The following is a 14,566-nucleotide window of genomic DNA, read 5'->3' on the forward strand; positions in this document are numbered from 1 at the left end:
CACCGTGCACTTTGTTTGAGACCATAAAGGGACTTCTTCAGAGCACAAACAAATCCCTGTTTTACCTGTACGCCATCAGGTGGAAGCATATAAAGAGATTCACCTAGAGATCCGTACAGAAAAGCTGTATTCACATCGTGGTGACTAATGTGCAGATTCTCCTCTGCAGCTAGCTTGAGCATAAGCCTAATGCTCTCATACCTCACTGTGGGTGAGTAGGTCTCATGATAGTCTTCACCTGGTACCTGTGCAAAACCTCTGGCTACCAATCTGGCTTTGTGTCTGACTATCTTGCCATTTTGATCAGTCTTCGCTTTGAAGACCCATTTGCTTCCAAGCAGTTTCATTCCTGGAACTACTGGAACTAGCTCCTATGTTTTGTTCCTTTCTAAGGAATCAAGCTCAGCCTTCATGGCATTTAACCATGGCTCAGCTTCCTTTGAATCCAAATCCTGGATTTCTTGGAAACTTGAAGGTTCAAATACCTTCTTGGAGCTTTTAACAGCTGTTACTGCTATCTTAGCAAACTCATCAGCAAATCTCTTTGGAGGTCTGCCTTTTGTGGCTCTTTGTGACCTGTGAATTAGCCTTAAGTCTTCAACACTCTCCTCTTCCTTCTTGGGAGAAAAGTGACCTATTGTGAACAATGGTTCCTCCAATTCTTGATCAGAGCTTTCAGAGGGTCGCATAGAGGCTTTCGCACTCTTGAAATCCTCTGAATCACCCGATTCAGTTTCAGACTCAGAATCAGAACCTTCATCAGTGGGTGTGGGTTGCTGTGGTTGCTTTTGACTATCCTCAGTCTCATCACTGTCATCAGGGTAACATTGGAAAATTCCCACATTCTCCCCCCACTTGGCATTGTACTCAACACTTCTTGTGAGCTTAATTGTCTTGGAGTCAGTCATCATTATTCTGTAAGAACCTTTCTGATAACCTAGAAAGATACCATGCAATCCACGCTTCCCTAATTTGGAGCTTTGTGGTGTGTGAACCCACATGTCAGAACCAAAAATTTTCATGTGTTTGATGTATGGCTTCTTGCCAAACATCTTCTCATAGGGGGTACAACCAATCGCTGAAGATAACCTGCGATTATAACTGTAAGTAAAACACGAGAGAGATTCAGCCCAATAACTCTCTGGAAGATTTGCATCATGCAGCAAGGTTTTTAACCCTTGAAGCAATGTTTGATTTGCCCTCTCGCAAAGTCCATTCTGCCATGACGAGCGAGGACTAGACAAATCGTGTTGAATTCCTTTCTCAGACAGAAAAGCTTCAAACTGCTGAGAAGTGAATTCCCCCCCCCCCCCGCGATCAGTGAAAAGAATTTTTATCTTCTTACCATGCACATTTTCCAACCAAGCACAGAATTCCTTGAACCTTGGAAAAGCCTCTGATTTCTGCTTGAGATTGTACACATAAATATACCTGGAAAATGCATCAATGAGAACCATGAAGTACCTGTTTCCACCCAAAGAGGGCGCTAGTGGTCCAACCAAATCAGCATGAACAATTTGGTATGGTTCTGTAGCTTGCCTACTAGACACCTTACCTTTCGCAGCCATTTTCACCTTGTTTGCTGCGCATGCCTTGCACTTCATGTGGTACCTGCAGGGTTTAATAGTCATACCTTCAACCAAGGCAGGCATTTTAGATACTGCCTCAAAATTCAAATGACCAAATTTTCAATGAAAATCATGAATACATCCTGCATGCAAACTTTTGTTAGAACCTGCAATGCAACAAGTTTCATCCTGCACAACATCATCATAATACAAAACATACAAACGATGAACATATTCAGCATGCAATACATAATCATTTTTCTTTGTGATGATGCACTTTTTGTTCTTAAAGGAAACGTCAATTTTCCGCTCATTCAGCTGTCCAACGCTGAGCAGATTATGTTTGGCTTCTGGTACGTAAAGCACATCTTTTATCGATAAGTCCAAACTGTGAAGAACAACAGTTCCGTAGCCTTTACTGGGGATTGTGTGGTCATCCGCCTGGTGAATTGCACCTTCCTGCGGTGTAAAAGACACGAACAGTCGCTTATCGTTGCACATGTGGTGCGTTGCAGCTGAATCAACCACGAAGAAAGATCTAGATGTCTTCTGGACCTTTGCAACCTCTGGAGTGAAGCGTGAGACCATTGCCTTGTGCTGTGTTGTCCTGGACACCGGACCTTTGCCTTTGCCTCGGCCTTTTCCACGCGATGAGCTTTCGCTGCACTGCTCTGTCTTGGCCCTGGGATATCTGCATTCCCTCTTCATATGGCCTAGACGTCCACACGAGTAGCATTTCACTGCCTTCAAAGCTTTGGTGCCATCTGGTGGTTCCACTGCACTCTGGGATGACGTCTGTGAAGACTCCCCCTTTCCCATGCAGCTATCACCCCGGCTTCATTCTGAATCATGGCAGTATCACAGGCTACTGTGAGCTGAGCAATTGGATCAGCAATCTGAGTGGCCACAGATTCCCCACTTGCCTCAGCCAGCCTTCTGCAGCTAGCCATCATGACTCTGGCATTAGCCTTCTGCGTCATCTCTGCTGCTTTAAATCATGCTGCGTCACTGCTGCAGCTGCTTTATTCCAAAAGCACTTTTAAAAGGTACTTTCGGTTTCCCCCAGCATAGGAGCTTGTTCTTTTGAGCCTTTGCCTGTGCCCAGCAAAATGGCCATAAAAGTTCAGAGTCCAGCCATAAAGCCATTAATTAGAAGCTGGCAGGCTGCCCGGAGCATGAGCACATACCTCATTAATCATCTTGACACGCAGAGCAGATACCGTCCGATCCGTCCCTCTGCATTCCGATCCTTTTGCCGGCATTCAGATGACTGCGTCTTTCTGGGCCCATAACCAGGAATGTTGAATTTGCAGTGTCCCAAGCACAGCGGAATGATGAGGAGTACGTGCCACATACTCTATATTACTTTATTTACACTTCAAAGCTGGTAGATTACAGAAAAACATCTTGCCTCTGCCAGAGCAGAGAAAGCATCCTCTCTCCTCTAAAGCACGGAGAGAACACTGGGAGAACAGTGAAAAACAGGAAAACAGTGTACGTCACATCCAGTCTCCTTTCCCGTGAGAAACTCCAACAGCAATTGACTGTGGAATGTAAACACCTGTCTCGTGACAAGCACTTTCGCTGCACAGTGAAGGAAGCAGAAACCAACAGGATGGCCATCTGCCAGGGATTCCTGAGCTACAATTCCTGCAATTCAGTGGATTAGACTAAATGACCTTTGGGGCATCCCTTACGATTCTAATAATAATTGTTGTTGTTGTTTAGTTCTTTAGTTGTGTCCGCCTCTTCGTGACCCCCTGGACCAGAGCACGCCAGGCACTCCTGTCTTCCACTGCCTCCCGCAGTTTGGTCAAACTCATGCTGGTAGCTTCGAGAACACTGTCCCATCATCTCGTCCTCTGTTGTCCCCTTCTCCTTGGGCCCTCCATCTTTCCCAACATCAGGGTCTTTTCCAGGGAGTCTTCTCTTCTCATGAGGTGGCCAAAGTATTGGAGCCTCAGCTTCAGGATCTGTCCTTCCAGTGAGCACTCAGGGCTGATTTCCTTCAGAATGGAGAGGTGTGATCTTCTTGCAGTCCATGGGACTCTCAAGAGTCTCCTCCAACGCCACAATTCAAAAGCATCAATTCTTCGATGATCAGCCTTTTTTATGGTCCAGCTCTCACTTCCATACACTAATTCTCACTAATAATAATAGTAATTATTATTATTATTATTATTTATATCCCGCCCTCCCTAGCTGAAGCCAGGCTCAGAGCGGCTAACAGCAATAAAAGTAACACAGCATTCTAAAATCCATTCATTTTAAAATAAGTTCAAAATCAAATTATCCAGTGGTACCTTGGTTCTCAAACTTAATCTGTTCCAGAAGTGCATTCCAAAATCAAGGCACACTGCTTTCCCGTAGAAAGTAATGCAAAACGTGTTGATCCATTCCAGACTTTTAAAAACAACCCCTAAAACAGCAATTGAACATGGATTTTACCATCTAACGAGGCCACTGATCCATAAAATGAAAGCAATGTACTGCACTCACACAACCAACCAATCAATCAGTCGCTGAACTGGGTTCCACACAGTCGCAAAAGCAAAACAAAAAAGAGATGCAGAAACCAAAACACGAAATAAATAGCAAAAACAGACAGACTTCAGCGTAACACTCAAAATGGAAGTGTGGCACTTAAAACAGAAGTGTAACACTCAAAATGGAGCCCGTTTGACTTCCAGAAAAGGTTCGCAAACCGGAGCACTTCCTTCTGCATTTGCAGTGTTTGGATTCCAAGTTGCCTGCTCACCAAGGCGTTTGAAAACCAAGGTAGCACTGTTCAGTGATTTTTGCCAACTCACTCCTAGAAACAGGAGGCGCGAATCAGGAGCTCATCGAAACCCAGAACGAACCACTTCATGCTTCACATCGCCCAGCTGCTTGAGGCTCCTTTGTAAGCACCCCGAGTCAAAAGAGTGATTGGGATTCTGGACCGAGCCCAGGAAAATATGTGTCATGGACAGCGCCTCAGTTTCTGATGTGTCAAAATGTGCAAGATGCCCGAGGGCAGGGCAGGGAAGCCAGAAGGAAAGTGGGTCACAGAAATGGGCATATTTCCCCCCCTGAGAAGAGCACCTTGTCTTCTTCCAGCCAAATTATCCCCCTTCAGATAGAGGCTTCCAAGACACACAGACACACACCCACCCACCCCTGAATTGTCTGATTTTTCTCCCAACCTTTCTCTGTCTCTCTCCGCTCTGGAATTTCAGGTCTGGAATGTGTTGCTTCATGTTAGGACTTGCTTAAGGAGCTGGGAAGCAACTGGGTTGGGTTCCCAGACAAGGAGAGAGAGAAAGAGAGAGACATTTTCTATGGGAGCCAAACACACGGTGACGGCCTCCTTCTTGAGAAGGGAAAACACACAAACAGATCCCGACTTGGTTTAGGGACTTCCCAACTGCTGGAAGGTGTACCAGAGAACACAAAGGAATCCACTGCGCTCCCATGGAATATTTATTGCTCATAAAAGGAAGCCACAAATCAATAAACTGAAACTGACACGGGGACAAATAGAAGAAGACGCCTTCACCCCGGTATGGCTCCCCTTTATCACATACACAGCCCAACAAGACAATGACAAAGATCCACCAACAGCACACAAATCAATATGGCTAACCTGATCCGAAACACCCACCCACCCCACTCACACACGAAAACAAAGACCACCACAACCAACCACAAATGGAGACATCACCTTGCCAACAAAGGTCTGTATAGTTAAAGCTATGGTTTTCCCAGTAGTGATGTATGGAAGTGAGAGCTGGACCATAAAAAAGGCTGATCGCCAAAGAATTTATGCTTTTCAATTCTGGTGCTGGAGGAGACTCTTGAGAGTCCCATGAACTGCAAGAAGATCAGACCTCTCCATTCTGAAGGAAATCAGCCCTGAGTGCTCACTGGAAGGACAGATCCTGAAGCTGAGGCTCCAAGACTTTGGCCACCTCATGAGAAGAGAAGTCTCCCTGGAAAAGACCCCGAAGTTGTCACAGATGGAGGGCCCAAGGAGAAGGGGACAACGGAGGACGAGATGGTTGGACAGTGTTCTTGAAGCTACCAGCATGAGTTTGACCAAACTGCGGGAGGCAGTGGAAGACAGGAGGGCCTGACGTGATCTGGTCCAGGGGGTCCCGAAGAGTCGGACACAACTAAACGACTAAACAACAACAACCGGCCAACCCCAACCTCTCTCACCAACAAACGAGCACAAGTGAACAGCAAAGAAGCTGCACAAGCAACACTGACACAAAACCGACATATTTTAAGTAAAACAGAAACATCACCGCCCGACCCCAACCCCCCCATCTTCCCCACCACCACCACTCCCCCCCCCTTTTCTTCCTTATGTCTCAGCAAATGAAACTGATTTGTAAAAATGTTACAGGGGGGGAAATACAAGAGAGAGAGATTGCACACACCTTTGTAAATCAACAAAATCTTTAATAATAATAATAAAAGGAAGCCACAGACCTCTGAAGAAGAAAGCACGGCATGTTCTTACAGCCACAGCAGAACTCCAAATGGCTGGTGGAACGGTGGAACTCATTCCCACAGGATGCAGTGATGGTACCAACCAGGATGCTTGTTGTGGTCCAAAGGAAAGCAGGGCAATGCATTACGCACCAGCTTGTCTGCAGGAGGTGCCCAAAGGAGGGGTACCAGGCGCCATCCAATCATCTTAGGATTTGTGTAGGGTTTACTCTTCAGCCTTTTATTCTCCAGGAGATATCCCACAAGGCAGGAGAGGGTCAGAGTTTTCCTTCTCCTAGATGGGTTACTTTCCCAGGTGGATGAGCCCCATCTGACCCTCACTTCCCTCTATGGGATGGGCAGAAACCACCTTCTTGACCGTTGGACCCACCCTTGGTCTTGCCACTCAATCTGTCAAAGCCTGAGTTCACATGCAGGGGAAATCACCCCCCTAACAATGCAATGCAATGCAATGCAATAAAATATAAAATAAAATAAAATAAAATAAAATAAAATAAAATAAAATAAAATAAAATAAAATAAAATAAAATAAAATAAAATAAAATAAAATAAAATACAGTGGTACCTCAGGTTAAGTACTTAATTCGTTCCGGAGGTCCGTACTTAACCTGAAACTGTTCTTAACCTGAAGCACCACTTTAGCTAATGGGGTCTCCTGCTGCCGCTGCGCCTCCGCTGCACGATTTCTGTTCTCATCCTGAAGCAAAGTTCTTAACCTGAAGCACTATTTCTGGGTTAGCGGAGTCTGTAACCTGAAGTGTATGTAACCTGAAGTGTATGTAACCCGAGGTACCACTGTAAAATAAAATAAAATAAAATAAAATAAATGTCTAATGGTACAAGTTTATAAAACCAGAGATTCATAGAATTGTAAAGGTAAAGGTAAAGGTACCCCTGCCCGTACGGGCCAGTCTTGCCAGACTCTGGGGTTGTGCGCCCATCTCACTTAAGAGGCCAGGGGCCAGCGCTGTCCGGAGACACTTCCGGGTCACGTGGCCAGCGTGACATCGCTGCTCTGGCGAGCCAGAGCCGCACACGGAAACGCCGTTTACCTTCCCGCTGGTAAGCGGTCCCTATTTATCTACTTGCACCCGGAGGTGCTTTCGAACTGCTAGGTTGGCAGGCGCTGGGACCGAGCAGCGGGAGCGCACCCCGCCGCAGGGATTCGAACCGCCGACCTTTCGATCGGCAAGCCCTAGGCGCTGAGGCTTTAACCCACAGCGCCACCTGCGTCCCCCATAGAATTGTAGAGGTCATTTAATCTAACCCCCCGCAATGCAGGAATCATTTTGCCCAACGTAGGACACAAACCCATGACCCATGGCTGCTGGACATGTGATGTGGGTAGGGGCCGGATTAAGGTTGCAATATTGGTTTTAAAAGCCAGGAATCTGGCTGCTGTCTTTTGGACCTGCTGAAGTTTCTGCATCATCTTCCATCTGGCCCAGCAAATCTCTTTCCAGCACCGGCCAAAGAAATGCCCGGATGAGGAGCCCATGAGTGGGGCAAGCAGGGCGTCGCACTCCCTGGGCTGCCCCCTCCCCCAGAGCGTGTGGTCACTCATACAATGTTGGACTTTTCCTGAGGACAAAATGTTTCCTGTGCAGTGTCCTTGGAGCAGGAAGAAACCTTTGCGGTGCATCTCCTGTTTTCCCTTTTGTTCCTCTCTGCAAGATCCACCCATCCAGGCTCCTGGAAGAGTCTTGGTGTGGTGCCAGGAAATATTAATTACCAGGGTAGTCTTCTTTGATGGTTTGGAATAACAAACACTGTAAACCATAAGGGACAGAGTTATGCAACACTGCAGGGACAGAAAGTGCCTGGCACAAGAAGAAGGCAGCGTGATCTTTCTCTGGAGGCACGGCTGGAGATCGGAGACATCGTGGCAGCCTCTGGGTCACAGGGGAGGAGGAAGAGGGGCTCAAGGAATACCATTCTGCCATGAGAATTGCTGTGTTTGGTCACTTAGAAACATAGAAATCTAGGGTTGGAAGAAACAGCAAGGGCCAATAGGACTATTATTATTTTATTACTTATTAAATTTATATACCACTGTTCACCTGAGGAACACAGGATGCCTGAAGGAGTGTCTCCACCCACATTGTTCAGCCCAGACGCTGAGGTCCAGCTCCGAGGGCCTTCTGGCAGTTCCCTCCCTGTGAGAAGCAAGGTTGCAGGGAACCAGGCAGAGGGCCTTCTTGGTGGTGGTGCCCGCCCTGTGGAACGCCCACCCATCTGATGTCAAGGAAATAAACCACTAGCTGACGTATAGAAGACATCTGAAGGCAGCCCTGTTTAAGGAAGTTTTTAATGTCTGATGTTTTATTGTATTTTTAATAATCTGTTGGGAGCTGCCCAGAGTGGCTGGGGAAACCCAGCCAGATTGGGGGTTGTTGTTGTTGTTGTTGTAATCACACGCACACATTTAAAAGACCATAGAAGGCCAAAGGCCTGTGAGAAGAGGAATGTTTTTGCCTGGTGCCTAAAGATATGCAAGGAAGGCACCAGGTGAGCCTCCCTGGGAAGAGCATCCCACAAACGGATGGGGAGCCACCACAGAAAAGGCCCCGTTCTTGTGTTATCACCTTCTGGGTTTCTGGGGGAGGAGGCACATGAAAAAAGACCTCAGATGATGATTGTGGGGTCCAGGTCAGTTTATGTGGGGAGGAATTGTGGTCCTGGGCCATTTAAGGCTTTATGGGCACTTTGAATTGGGTCCGGAAACCAATTGGCAGCCACTGCAGTCAAGTCAGGATTGGTGCAATAGGCTCAAGCCATCTGCCCCAAGGAGCAACCTCAAGAAACACACGTAACCGGCTGTGTTCTTAGATAAATAAGGTATACTATTCATAATATCAAATTATAAATTTCAACGGAAGTAACTCATAAAGTTCAACAAACGAACAAAGCAGAAGATCCCAGTGGATCAGAACATTCTTTAGTCAGTTCAATTTTCAATCAGTTTTGTGCTTGTCCATATAACCGTACTTTCTAACAGTTGCTACTTACCGAAGCTACTATTATGCCAAAAGATCCACTGACCTGTAATATCACATATGGTATGTACAGTTGTTTATGGTTTCATATTATTTTTGCTCTAAAATGTGTGAGATCATGATATTGTATTTATTTGCATTACTTAGCGCTTTAAGTACAGTGGTACCTCAGGTTACATACGCTTCAGGTTACACACTCCGCTAACCCAGAAATAGTGCTTCAGGTTCAGAACTTTGCTTCAGGATGAGAACAGAAATTGTGTATAAACTTTTTCAATATGCAGTGACTGCGGCAAGAACTTTAATGGCTCAAAAATGGAAACAAGAAGAATTACCAACATTGGAAGAATGGAGACGGAAACTGATGGATTTTGCTGAACTAGACAAACTGACAGGAAAAATTAGATATCAGAAAGATCACAAGTTCACACAGGACTGGAGAAAGTTTACGATTTATCTGGAAAATATTTGTGATGAACAGACAACGCTAGTTGGATTTAAAGAGGCTTTGTCATGAGAAAGGGTATTGTGAGAGGGATAGGAGCTGTAAAGATTAATCAACTGGCAATACAATCATAAAGGAAATGTGAAATATTCAAAATTATGAGGATTGTGGAGGGAGCGGGGGGAAGTCCAAAAGAATTTGGTATTATAGTGGATATGAATGTGTTATTTAAATCTGTAAAAGAAAATTTTTCTAAAAAATTAATAATAATAAAAAAAAGAGAACAGAAATTGTGCTCCGGTGGTGTGGCAGCAGGACGCCCCATTAGCTAAAGTGGTGCTTCAGGTTAAGAACAGTTTCAGGTTAAGTATGGACCTCCAAAACGAATTAAGTACTTAACCCGAGGTACCACTGTACTGATGAAGCCCAGGACAGCGAAACAAGGCCAATATTCCAGAAATCCTTGTCTAGACCCTGTGTAAGGATTTTGTGGAACTGTAACAGGGACGTGGGTGGCGCTGTGGGTAAAACCTCAGTGCCTAGGACCTGCCGATCTGAAGGACGGCGGTTCGAATCCCCGCAATGACGGGGTGAGCTCCTGTTGCTCGGTCCCTGCTCCTGCCAACTTAGCAGTTCGAAAGCACGTCAAAGTGCAAGTAGATAAATAGGTACCACTCCAGTGGGAAGATAAACGGTGTTTGCGTGCGCTGCTTTGGTTCGCCAGAAGCGGCTTAGTCATGCTGGCCACATGACCCAGAAGCTGTACGCCGGCTCCCTCGGCCAATAAAGCAAGAGGAGCGCCGCAACCCCAGAGTCGGTCATGACTGGACCTAATGGTCAGGGGTCCCTTTACCCCTTTACCTTTAACAACCTTTCATGTGGATTTTTTGGACTTTATGAACAGACAGATGGAACAGACACCATTACACAGATGGACCTTACACATGAACTGACTAAAGAATGATCTGATCCACTGGGTCTTCTGCTTTGTTCGTTTGTTGAACTTTATGCATTACTTCCATTGAAATTTATAATTTGATACTATGAATAGTACACCTTATTTATCTAAGAACACAGACGGTTACGTCTCGAGTGTTTATTGAGTATGCTTTACGTGACCATAGGTTTGTTTGTTGTTCTTTTGCCAAGGAGCAACCTGGCTGCTGAATTCTGCACCAGCTGAAGTTTCCAAATCATCTTCAGAGGCAGCCCTATGTGCAAAGCTTTGCAGTAATCCAGCATGGTGTCCAAGCCCTTGAAATGCAGGAATCGCAGCTAAAGCATCGCTGACACATGACCACCCTACCTCTGCTTTAAAAACCCTAAGGAAGGAAAGTCCACCAGCTTCACAGGCGTTCATTCCACTCTTGAAAGGCTCTTACCATCAGAATGTTTAGTGAGAATCCGCTTTCTTGTCAAACCAACAAGATCTTGACCTGCTCTGTGCCCGGACAATGAGAAGCCCCTCATCAAAGCAACAGTAAGTGGCTTAGGGCCCTCGTATTTATGGGACCGCCTCTCCTGGTCTGCCCCACAGAGGACCTTAAGGTCCATGAATAACCATAGTTTAGAGGTCCCAGGCCCTAAGGAAGTTAGATTATCCTCCACCAGGGCCAGGGCCTTCTCAGTGATGGCTCCAACCTGGTGGAATGCTCTGTCCCATGGAGACCAGGGCCCTGCAGGATTTAACCTCCTTCCACAGGGCCTGTAAGACAGAGCTATTTCACTTGGCTTTCAACTTGAACTTAGCCTGATCTTTTATTCCCCTTCCTTCCCTCCCCCTCCCCATTTTACGAAGATTACTCGCTCTGGGATCCCACAGCTAATTCTCCCCTTGTCTCCATGCTGGCCCAAATAGGACTAACTTAGCCAGCTAGCCCTGGTGATCATCTAATGTTTATTGGATGGATTTCCCCCCTAAATTGATTTTTGAATTCTGAATTTATTGTTATTCACGTTTTATACTGTATTTATGCTGTTTTTTGTTGCATCAATTAAGTGTTTTAAATTTGTTGTTAGCCGCCCTGAGCCGGGTTTTTGAACCGGGAAGGGCGGGGTAGAAATAAAAAATTATTATTATTATTTATTATAGTAAGTCCACTGCTACACCAACTGGTTTAGGAGAAATAAAAGATAACCCTTCCTGCAGCGCTAGATAAACTGTGGAACTCCCTCCCACAGGAAGCTGTGATGGCCATTAAATTGCATGGATGAAATGGAGGCAGTGAGAGATTTTACTTTCTTGGGCTCCATGATCACTGCAGATGGTGACAGCAGTCACGAAATTAAAAGACGCCTGCTTCTTGGGAGAAAAGCAATGACAAATCTAGACAGCATCTTAAAAAGCAGAGACATCACCTTGCCAACAAAGGTCCGTATAGTAAAAGCTATGGTTTCCCCAGTAGTGATGTATGGAAGTGAGAGCTGGACCATAAAGAAGGCTGATCGCCGAAGAATTGATGCTTTTGAATTCTGGTGCTGGAGGAGAATCTTGAGAGTCCCATGGACTGCAAGAAGATCAAACCTCTCCATTCTGAAGGAAATCAGCCCTGAGTGCTCACTGGAAGGACAGATCCTGAAGCTGAGGCTCCAAGACTTTGGCCACCTCAGGAGAAGAGAAGACTCCCTGGAAAAGACCCTGATGTTGGGAAAGATGGAGGGCACAAGGAGAAGGGGACGACAGAGGACGAGATGGTGGGACAGTGTTCTCGAAGCTACCAGCATGAGTTTGACCAAAGTGTGAAAGGCAGTGGAAGACAGAAGTGCCTGGTGTGCTCTGGTCCAGGGGGTCACGAAGAGGCGGACACGACTAGATGACTAAACAACAACAACAAAAGAGGATGGGACAGAATTCATGGCAGAGAAAGTGACCAGTGGCTTCTAGTCATGATGGCTATGGTCTGCTTCTGTGGTTCGAGGCTGTATGCCTCTTAATAACAATTCCTGGACCCCACAGGAGGGGGAGAGGGCTATGGGGGTCCAGCCTGGCTTGTGGGCTCCCCACAGACATCTGGTTGGCCACGGTGAGAACAAGATGCAAGACGATGTTTTTAACAGTCATCATTTCTATATCGGCATCTGTGCCTAAAAATAAGCACATGACAAGTTGTGCGATTGAGTCTCTTCTTCTTCTTCATTTTCTTCTTCTTCTTCTTCTTCTTCTTCTTCTTCTTCTTCTTCTTCTTCTTCCTCTTCCTCTTCCTCTTCCTCTTCCTCTTCCTCTCTCCTAGGCATTTCCTCTTCCGAAAGGACAGCCCAGTCAGAAAGAACCTGATTCATCCAGGCTTTCTCATGAGTAGATGGGTTGATGGTCATCAGAAAGAATGCCTGCATCATTGCTTCACACAGCCGCAGATGCCACCCAGGGGGGCGATTGGTGTGGTGATTGTCACCCATTGGATATGCAGAAAATATTAAAAATAAATTTTAAGGATCCGCAGAAAGAGGGGGGGGGGAGGAAGTCAACTTTCAAAACATTAAAATGACTGTAAAATAACTGGAATGTATAAAACTGAAAATCATAAATAAAATAAAAAGAAACCGTGCTCACCCAGGTCCAGTCTGACCCTCTAACCACTAGACTACACTGCCTTTCAAAATTCTAGAAATTGGATTCAGCGGAGGGCAGGAGGGGGACAAATCTTTTAAATGTTCTCAGAAAAATGTCTGCTCTGATTTCAGCTGACATCTGAATCGGCTGCCAGGGGAGCAGAGAGCTTGACTGCACTAAGGCGGACTGATGAAGCGGCTTTGCTCATCTCCAGGCGAGAGTGTCTCAACTGGGAATTCTGGGATGCATGTTCCTGTCCTTGGCCGCCCACGAAGGCTCCCTCAAGGAGCAGGGAGAGCCTGCTAAGCTTGCCAGACAAGTTCCACACCTGCTGAAGCCCAGAAGCAGAGCTGGGTAGCCTCTTCCCAGGTGTGTGTGTGTCTGTGCGCACACACAAACACACCTTCAGACACATCAAGATTCGCCCCCCAAGAAACAGCGGGTTTGGGAAGCTGAAAAAGCCTGTGAAAACCGGGAGATTTCCCCTTGTAATAGATGATCCAATATTGCCTGGAATGCAAATAAAAAGGGCAATAGCAAGAATAATGGATGAGATATGTGCTGTGATGGAACATTCTGTCTGCACAAGCGTTTCAACTGGCCAGATGGAGTGATCTGCTCTAACTTAGGGCCCCACTCTCTTGGGGGCCACCAAAAAATTTAAAGGAAAAAGAACTGGATGTACATTTCCAAAATACAGTGGTACCTCGGGTTAAGTACTTAATTTGTTCCGGAGGTCTGTTCTTAACCTGAAACTGTTCTTAACCTGAAGCACCACTTTAGCTAATGGGGCCTCCCGCTGCCGCCGTGCCGCCGGAGCACGATTTCTGTTCTCATCCTGAAGCAAAGTTCTTAACCTGAGGTACTATTTCTGGGTTAGCGGAGTCTGTAACCTGAAGCGTATGTAACCTGAAGCGTATGTAACCCAAGGTACCACTGTATAAGATAAAAAAGAAATAAAATAAAACCTACATACAGCAACGGTGTTTTGTGTTGTGTCGGCTCCTATGATGTAAGTCATGGGCCTTGCCTGCTCCCTCAAATATCCCTGGTTTGCTCCTTTCTATATATAGGGTGCCTATATTCTGCGTGGACTGGTTGCAGGGCAACATGTGCAAATGGCTTGAGATACCTATGAGGTCCATCAATTACCATATAGCATATATTCAACTAGAAAGAGCTCCATGACCTTCAGGAGCTGAGGGCCTCATCAAACCTAAATCCGGCCCGGCTCTCCCCCTGCCTTGTGCTGTTCACAGAAGCAATTTTGGGGGATATAGGAGGAGAGGGCATGGAAGCCCCATTAAGTATCTAGAGGGAATCATAGAATTTTAGAGTCGGAAGGGACCCAAGGGTCATCTAGTCCAACCCCTGCAATGAAGGAATCTCACCTAAAGCATCCATGACAGATGACTATCCAATCTCTGTTTAAATTCTTCCAATGAAGGAGAGTCTACCACCTTCCGCGGGAGTTTGTTCCACTGTCAAATATTTAGTTGGAATCTCCTTT

Source organism: Podarcis cretensis (genome assembly GCF_951804945.1).
Source record: "Podarcis cretensis genome assembly, chromosome: 5".
NCBI lineage: Eukaryota > Metazoa > Chordata > Lepidosauria > Squamata > Lacertidae > Podarcis > Podarcis cretensis.